The sequence below is a fragment of the Octodon degus genome, unplaced genomic scaffold (assembly GCF_000260255.1).
Source record: "Octodon degus isolate 3935 unplaced genomic scaffold, OctDeg1.0 scaffold00043, whole genome shotgun sequence".
Taxonomy (NCBI): domain Eukaryota; kingdom Metazoa; phylum Chordata; class Mammalia; order Rodentia; family Octodontidae; genus Octodon; species Octodon degus.
In genome coordinates this window covers 7,122,712-7,132,325 of record NW_004524619.1, presented here as the reverse complement: position 1 = coordinate 7,132,325, position 9,614 = coordinate 7,122,712, and the positions used below count along the sequence as shown (strand labels likewise).

Genomic DNA, 9,614 nt, shown 5'->3' with positions numbered 1-9,614 from the left:
CCTCCTTCTCCTTCTCCTTCTTCTTTTTTTTTCAGTACCAGGGATTGAAATCAGAATCTTGGGCTTGCCAGGCAGATGCTTAAGCCACTGAGCTATCTCTCAGGTCCTTCAAATTAATCTTAAGAAGTAAAGATCAAAGATGAGACAATTGTACAAACAGTAGATTATGGGGAAGTAGACTCAGGCAAAATAGGATGTTGGTCTCTAGCCACACAGTACACTGAGCGGCCATTAAAAAATACACAAATTTAACCTGTTAACATTTATTTGTCAATTATTATCCCAAGATGTAAAAAACAGCAACTCTGGCTGCTCTTTACATATGATAAATTAGACATAAATTATGCTCACTAAGGTCTCCTATGGACTTGGAGAAAAAACAAGACTCTGAGAAATGTGGGCCACGGACTCTCATTGTCCCTTTCACTTAAAACAAACTACATATAACAGCCACACCGTTCCAGCTATGCACCCTTGGCACAGACCATAAAATCTCAGCACGTCTTCCACCAAGTTCACAAGGAGCACCATGACCGGTGCCCTACAGACAACCAATCATCACAGATTAGCCTCCTCTGTGGAAAGCTGCAAATTACCTTCAGTCAGAAAAGGAAAGAAGCTTGAAGTGATAAGGCCATAGCGATTCTGCTTTGGATTCTACTCTCAATTCATTTTAGGTTTAAAATTAAGGACACTAAATAAAGATCTAGATTATTTTTTTAAAGGCAGCAATATGATAAAATTAAAGGTCAACAATCTCTAGCCCAGTGATGACAAACCTTTCAGGGCTTTTGGTGACATGAACCACCAGCTGTGGTACAGATACCACAGATTTGCTACCATTGCTCTAACCTATAGGTCAGTTTTCAGCTCATCACCTATTTTTGTAAGTAAAACCTATTAAAACTCAGCCATGTCCTTCTTGGATATAATTTCTATACCTGCTTTAGTGCTACAAATGGCAAGACTGACTACTTGCAATACAGACTTTCTAGCCCTTCAAGGGCTATTTGATGACCTTTGCGCTGTGGATTTGAGGAGAGATTTCTATGTGATCATAAAGGGTGAGCTAATCTCTTTGAACGTACATTTATATAATAGTAATACCTAACCCACAGGGTACCTATGTCAACGACAAGTGTCAGAACATCCATAGAAAACCAAGAGGAGGGGAAACAAAATTTTAAGACTTGACACTTGAGTTTCATTCCGCAGGAAATGCTGCCTTTCCTTTAAGACATATGAATAACTAGTTGTTTTATTAATGTATCTTTCATAATGTGAGACATCAAACCCAGGGCCTTGTGTATCCTGGGAAAGCACTCTACCACAAAGCACACTGGCAGCACCCTGAAGTACTCAGTGAGGAGGCAAATGTAACACCGAGAAACATCCTGTGGTAAGGCAGCTGCTGATGCTTCATAACTCTTGAGAGAATCGGAAAAGCCCGATGCTTCATTTTCTCATGTTTGCCCTGTTATGATATAACCTGACGTAATCCCTGCCCTCCTCCAGAGCTTTGGAGAAGGCTGCTTAGTCCCATGTGCCTTGTGTGACTGCACAAACTCAAAGGGGCTCTGTTCCAGAATTGGGAAAAACAAAGGGGTAGAGTCACTGCAGGTAGGAGGTGTGACAGTTAACAGTAAGTAGCTGTGCAACAGAGTAGAAAATCCACACCTTAAAGGCATTCCAAGGAGAGGTTAGAAAGAGCTGACAGGGGTGAGCTTCCAACTCAATGTTAGGTAAGACAGAAATACAAGCTGTTTTTATGTCTCAAAATGCAGGGTGATCTCTGCCAGCACTTGATTTACACACATCAAGAACTAAGCACAAAAGGTAACATGGATGCTTTCTTGATCTTTCATGTCTCCTTGCCATTATGGTTTGCTAGAAGCTAGAGAGCTTGACTCCTGTTGCTTTTCTGTCTCATGATCTCAGTCAAGCCACTTAACAACTTATAGATCTCATTTCCTTATCTATAAAAATGGGCATAATAGCTGCCCTCATGACCACACAGGATTACAGAAAGGGTCAAATGGGATGAGATCTGCCCTATGAAGAGTTTAAATCACCATCCCATGTACAGTGACAGCATTAAGAAGTACTTCACATATTTCTACTAAACTTTAACCTGCCTAAATCATTAAAGCCAACACTTCAAATATCTCAAAGCAGTTTACATTTCTCCCCTCTCAATTAAGCAGTAAAACTGGTGACCTCGTCAAAGCTAAAATAGGAAATTCAGAGGCAGACAGGCCAGCTGCAATGCATTGAACCGTCACAGATAGAATGACACTATCTGAATCATCTATAAAGCCTTCACCTGCCTGATAAGCTAAAATTTGCTACAGCTATCAATGGAAATCATCACATGCACTTGGTTTTTTTGAATTGAAGTTACATTTTCTGGAAAAAAGGATGAGAATAACATAAAGCCACATCTTTAATAAAACTGTGTAGACTACCCCCCATCAGGGATAGCAGGTAATACTTAAAAAGAAATAGGAGAACTGTGTCACACATGGCCCTGAGTGACAGACCTGCTTTGAGGTAGAATAAGGAAAACTGAACATTTTTGAAGGAAAATGGAGTTCAAGGAATTCAAAATAATATTAGAGAAAAATTCCATTTCAAATCAGCATACCCAATTTATTTTGAGATAACTGAGCAAAGTTTAAATGTTAAGCATCCTGGATACAAAATTGTACCCTGAATGAGAATATATATATATATATATATATATATATATATATATGTCAATGTATATCATATACTATTATATAATGTATAATAGTATAATATATAATATTATACTGTATATCACATAATGTTATATTATATACTATATATCAATGTATATGAATGTGATTGATTCAGATACATTAGAGAATATTTCGGGCCATATTCTCTGCTAGGTATTTTTCCCATTGACTAATACTTTTAATATCATTTCACTCTCAATAGTCCTGCAGAAAGTATATTCTGTGTTTTTATTTTGTTACAAGGAAACTGAGGCTTGAAGGGGTAAAATAACTCAGTCCTCCCAGCTAGTAAGTCCCTGGCTTAAGAGACTGTATGTTGATAAACCACAGATAGCTCTTTTAGAGTAGCATTTACCATCAAGTGGTTTTTCTAATACCCAAGCAAGCAAGTTGGAAAAAGCTGCTGCTGCAACAATCTAAAGCCCATTTTCCAGATGTTTCAATTTTTATTAAGTCCTTCAAAATTGCCCTCCTACCCTGTATATGCACGTTTATATCAAAAAAGCAATTAAGGTCTGCCAAGGGCCAAACGTTCTTCAAAGTTCACAACCCGCTGGCAGTGCAGCGTAATTCAATACCGCAGCACAGAGGCTCAGGAAGACAATGAGAGTGTTGGGTTGCAGCACTTGTTGTTACCTTGGGGCAGACCCAGGCCCTGCATGTAGAAACTATTAGAGCCCCACTAAACTTCAGCTGACATGCCAAACACAGCAAGCAGGCCCCATTAATCAACATCTGCTCAACAGTTTGCCTCTTTCAACAAAGAGAACAGCACACAGCCTTCCCACTCTAAGGAGAGGGTAGGTCGGAGGGTGCTGGGGCAATGTTTCTTAACAGGCAAGGTGGAGAGAAAAGATGGCCATCAGTTGCCTTGAGTTTCAGAGATTTTTCTCTCTCAATGGAATAGCAAGTAAAGCAAGTCACTTTCTTCCTTTCCAAGGAGTGATATCATTTTCTTCAGACCATAAAATGCATGGAAAATGAAATGGTTTGATTATCTTTAGCACCAGTAAAGTTTACTGTAATCCATGGCCAAATATATTTATGTCTGGTTCTGATATTCAACCTTAGCTTCTATTGTTCTGAGGAAATCTGACTTAAAGACGTTAGTCATCAAGCCTGCCCCAAAGAGCCACAGCAGTACTTTTCCTACTAGAATATCCTGCATAACAAGGCGAGACAGACAAACTGCAGAGATAACGGTGGACACTTTCCAAATCTGCCACTCTCTAGAGGCCCATCAGCCTCATCATTAACACAGCCAGCTGCAGGGAGAGTCTCCATGGTTACAGTGAACACATTCCTCCTCTCTGACCCGTCCACTTGAGTCTCTTCCTTCTCTACCTGTATCTGCGTACACTTACACTACAGCAGTGGGGTCTTTCAACCATTGTTTCAATATCAATATAAATAAGGTGAGAACTAAATGGACCAAACTGGGTGGAATTTGGGGGATACACTTTTACAAAGTACAGAGATATTGTATGAAATCTACAAAAACACTTAAGCATGCAATGACATTTCCAGGACATTGGAAGAGATGTGTGTAGGGATGGGACTAGAGGCGAAGACCAAGAAAGTGAGCACCATTAGCTCCTCTGCTGGTCTGTCTCTGATATATGAGCATGAGTGTGTGCGAAGCAGTAGCCACAAGATCCTCAGATCATCCAGCCTCACCAAGCCTCCACCTTACTCTTTGATATAAGAAAAACTGCCCTTTATCTGGAGACAAATGCTTTCAAATACTTGTCCCTAAAGGACCTAATGTTTAATTCCTTCAATTTCTATGAGATAATTCATTTAGGTTATTTTAAAGGGAGTTGGGGAGGAAGACATGAAATATTTCATCCTTATAGTTTCTTCAATATCATAAGAATGATTGTATTCTTTCTATGATGCTGTCATGCTTCTCTTGGAAAACAGAAAATTCTACTTCTCAATGCCCCAAATATGAAGGCAAGAGTTACAATTCAGTAGTCCCACTGTCCACCATCTCAGATACAAAAGAAAGATACATGCCTGGCATGATGGCACATGCCTGCAATGCCAGCACATGGGAGGTTGACAGAGGCGGACTGCAGTGAGTTCCAGGCCATCCTGTACTATGTAGCAAAACCCTGTTTCAAAAAGAAAAGAAAAAAGAAAGATACTATCTCAGGTACTCTTCTCTCATTGCTGGCACAAATACCTGACACTCTTAGCTCACAGTTACTGGAGGTTTCAGTCGATATTCAGCTGGCTCCAAGGTAGAATGTCATATCACAGAGAGCAACCTTTCAGGGCAGAGGCAAAGAAAACAAAGAGCAAAGGGAGTGGCAGCAGCTCAGGCAGCTAGCTAGCCTCTCTCCCTTCCTTACACTGTAATGCAAACTGTCTGCCCAAGACAGGTTCAGCACCCACACCCACAATACTCAACCACAAACTCCAGAAGCCGCCCCATGCCTGCATTTTTGGGGGACACCTATATACAAACTATAACAGATACAAATTAATAGAAATAAGCAGATTATACACTTGAGACTGGCCTAGAATAAATTTGAGTCTAACAGGGGTCTTATAAGAAAGTTTGTATCTCCTAGCACTATCTAGACATAGGAAGAAACCCCTACAAAAGGATTTCAACTACAAGAGTCGAGAGCAAAGTGTTCTTCATTAATATGGGCAAGACAAAAGGGACCCCATAGAACATGCTTATTCTGATTTTTTGTTCCCTTTTTCACATTTGGTACAGGGTCACACTATGCAGCTCAGACCCGTAGTGATCCTCCTGTTTTCAGCCTCGCTGGCACTGGGATTATAGGCATGCACCACCACGCTGGGACTTGGTGGCAAGCTCAGCACACCCGGGAGGAGGGGCAGTGCAGTATGCAGGATTGGGGATCGAACCCTGGGCCCTGTGCTTGCCAAAGCAGGAGCTTTCTCCACTGAGCTATCTCACTGGCCCTTGTTCTTTTTTTCTGGTGTACCTCTCAAACCTTGCAATCACTGCTGGATGAAATAAAACAGCCCGAAAATAGTGGAGCAGTGAGTGCCAGTCACTCAGCTTCTCCAGGACAAAGTGTTCAGAGTCTAAAAAACAACATCTTGGAGAAGATTTGAAGTGAAAAGAGGTTACCTGGGAACCATAAGGGAACTGACAGAGCAAAAAGAAAACAGGATTAAATGATGCAGAACAAATAGATCACACGGTAGTGGAGAGACTGCAGTGCACCTCTGAAAGCAGCTGGAGAGCCACTAGCTGGAAGGCAAAGGGAAACCAACAAATTTCTTTGGGTAGAACTGGGTAACTACGCTACAGCCAGAAGAATCATTAGCACTTGGAACCAGCAAGGAAGATGTGAGACACTGCTGCCAGAGCTGCCTCCTCCACTCAGCAGCTGGTGGGTGACCTCTGTCCAATTACCCACAGATAGACACAAAGCTAGAACCGGTGGGACTGTCACCGCTGGAAGGGCTGAGTGTTTGAACCTGGGTCCCAGAGCAGCCCCTTGGCTGCTTCACACTGCTCAGCTCCAGGAGTGGAGGAGAAAATTCAGCCCTAGGAGAGAGTCAGCAGTTAGCAAACTAGTGAGTTGTACTGAGAGGTGGGCGCTGGTGACACACGCCCTGGCTCCTTTAGACAGAGGCCAGGTTCTGCCTGAGTTACTGGATCTGAAGTTCACAGCAGCACTGTGTTCTCCTGTAAGCAGATCTCTATAACTCAGCACCATCTTGGGGGCAGACTGCCTCCTCAGTCTTCCAGGGTGAACAGAGACACACCCTGGGCTTGGGCTCTGCTCCTTAAGCCTAGCCTGCGGAAAAGAGATGCACAACCAGAACAAAAGAACATTGTGTTATTCTTTCATCTTTTCATTTTATTTTTAAAATCTTGAAAATTTTAATTCTTGGCTGCTTTTCTCCTTCTGTACATTTCCCTCCACACTCTTTTTCCATTATTTTACCCTTTCTTCTTCTATGAATACACATACGCTCCTCTTCCTCTGGCCTTTTTTTCCCCAACATACTTTATAGAGGGTAAGAGAATTCTCTCTTCCCCCTTTATATTCCTCCTATTTTTATCCATCTCTCTTTACCTGAATCTCTCTCTCTTGTGTCTTCAATTCTCAATTTTCCTTTTTTTTTTCTCTCCCATTTTCATTTGTCTCCCTTTGACTGACACTATGAAATATGCATCAATCAGTGAGTCATTTCCTATTACTTACTGAGAATTTGTACCCAGTTTTTCCTGTTAGCTCCTTCTAAACACATAGCACACCCTTAGAATCCTTAGGAGCCTTTGACATCCTCCCCCTACCACACAACAGAGGACTTTTTTTTTCTTTTTTTTGTACTTTAGGGAAGGGTCTACAGGGTGTTCAGGGTCTCACTACTAGATCGGACTTGTAGTGATCCGCCTGTTTACAGCCTCCCAAGAGCTGGGATTACAGGTGCGTGCCACCATACCCAGTCTCAATTGCCATCTCAGTGACCCCTGGGGGTGGGGGTGGCACAGCAGGCCCAGGGATTGAACCCCCAGCCCCTGCACCTGCTTGCAGGTGCTTTAATCTGCTAAACCATTTGGCTGGCCCCAACAGAGGATTTAAAGGGAATGTTTTCCTTCTTTTTCTCTCTTCTTTTCCCCTCTCTGGCATTACCTCATACCAAACCCTCTGCAGTTTAGATAACTGATTCCACAAAATTACTCTTCAATAGTATGTGTTTTTTACCATTAGAGACGACACAGCTATCCCACTTAGTGCACAGTGACTGTGGGTCAAGACTTCAATTGTTATATTTGTGCTACAAACATGGATATCTTTTCTAGGATAAAGGAAGACCTAGAACAGTGTCTTATGGGAAGCTATTTCTAAACTACTCCTGTAGATAACACTGTAACATATTAGCCCTTTCCCGCTGCAGATGATTTGATTGCAGAGGAATAAACCTCATTCACTGGACGATTTTATGCCAGTGGACCCCGTCTGTCAAATCCACCATCACTCCCAGGGAAGATAGCAAGAGCTCCTAACCCAAGAACTCAGACTAGATGGGATGCTGCAGGAATGCCTGCAACCTGGCAGGGAGGAGTGCTGAATCTGAGTCAACTTCACTACATCTATGGAGGGATCAGAGGAGCTACTAGGTGTGGCCACTCAGCCTTGCTGCCCAAGAAGCTATTTTGGAATCACATATGTGCTGCCTCATTGGGATATTTAACCTATACTCCCATCACATGTCTTACAGTTTTTCTATGTTTCATTTATTTAATAATGTGGAGCTGTGTTCTATTCTTTTATGGTTTCCTTTGTTTATTAGGTTGTTATTTTTGTATATTTTCCCCATTGACTGATTTAATAGTTATGTAGTTTCTCTCCTTTGTGTCAGTTCCTTATCAAGTTTTTTTTTTACCTCAAACCCACAAGACAATATTATTAACAAATTTCTTCATTCATGCTCTAAACATGTAAGCTCATCTTTACAAGTCTTTTAATTCGCTCACAGTCACTCTTATTTATCCCCTTTAGTATTATTTCTTGGTCCTCCCCATTCTAAGCTACAGCGCTCTAAGTGTAGCAGAAGTACTTACCTCACCCACAGGATGGTGTTGTGAAGATCAAAGAAAATATTCCTTCAATACATTTCATATAGGTTGATGGAATTCCAAGCACACAGCAGAAGCTGATCTGAACACAGGTAATACATCTGCACCCCAAACAAACAAGGTTCCCTGTCCTTTTTGGACTAACTGATGGAGTGCATTAAATGATAAAACATGATGGAAGTAAAAGAACAAGTAGAGTAAGATAAGAAATGTAAGGACTGGTGGGGTGAGAGCAAGCAGGCTGCACTACTGCTAAGGCGGTCAGGGCGGGCTTCATGGAGAAATTGAGAGTGGAGGAAATACCTGCACAAGGTAAAGAACTTAGTCCTACAATATATAGCATAATATAGGCTAACATAATGTCAGGCACAGAGGATCTTCTTAATAAATATTAGCTGATATACAGAAATAAAATTATAATTAAAATTATAATTATAAACATCTGCCTATTCTTGCTCTCCAGAGGTCTGATACAGCTATGTAACTGAATATATATTGTATCATTCAACAAGCACTAGTTAATGGGACTACCATGTCTAAGAGCACCCCAGAGAAGGTACAGACAGGAGTAGAAAACACTGACACAGTCTAGTTTGCCAAAAGGGGACTAAGGAAAAAGCCCACAAGCCAGTTCTAGAACTTTCTGGATCTACGGAGCCATTAGTGAGTGTACTGAGGCCATGATACATTCTACTGAGTCAACCTTATCAGAAGAGATACTAGGACTGAGCATCTGGTAAGAAGAAGATGTTAGGCTAGGCAGGGGACATGAGAATGTGTGCATTGCTGTGTGGCTACAGACAGGGGAAAGGATGGGTGTTATAAAAGAAATGGAATTAAAACTGAAATGGAAGTCTGTTCCATCAGCGGACTGAAGTGCCTACAAGCAGGTACAGGGGTTGGGGTTCGATGCCCAGAACTGTAGTGCCGGCTCCGCCCCAGGGCACGCTGAGATGGCAACTGAAACTGGGTATGGTGGTGCAAAACAGGTGGAACACTAAGAGTCTGATCTAGTAGTGAGACCCTCAACACCCTGTAGACCCCTCTGCAAAAAATATAAAACAAACAAACAAACAAAAAAATGGACTAGCTTTTTTAGATAAGTGTAACATAAAGAAGGAAACATTTTCTTTCTTTTTTTTTTCTTTTTTGTTTTTTGTTGTTTTTTGGCAGAACTGGGGAATGAACTCAGGCTCTTGCACTTGACAGGGAAGTGCTTATTCCACTGAGCCATCTCCTTGGCCCCAAAATTTTATTTTTAATTAATTATT

General features: G+C 41.5%; 1 protein-coding gene across 5 annotated transcripts in view; it reads right to left on the bottom strand.

Annotated features, from left to right (window-relative positions):
* Positions 1–9,614, bottom strand: part of Erc2 (ELKS/RAB6-interacting/CAST family member 2) — a 1,093,013-nt gene that overhangs the window by 566,819 nt on the left and 516,580 nt on the right. The window lies entirely within an intron of this gene.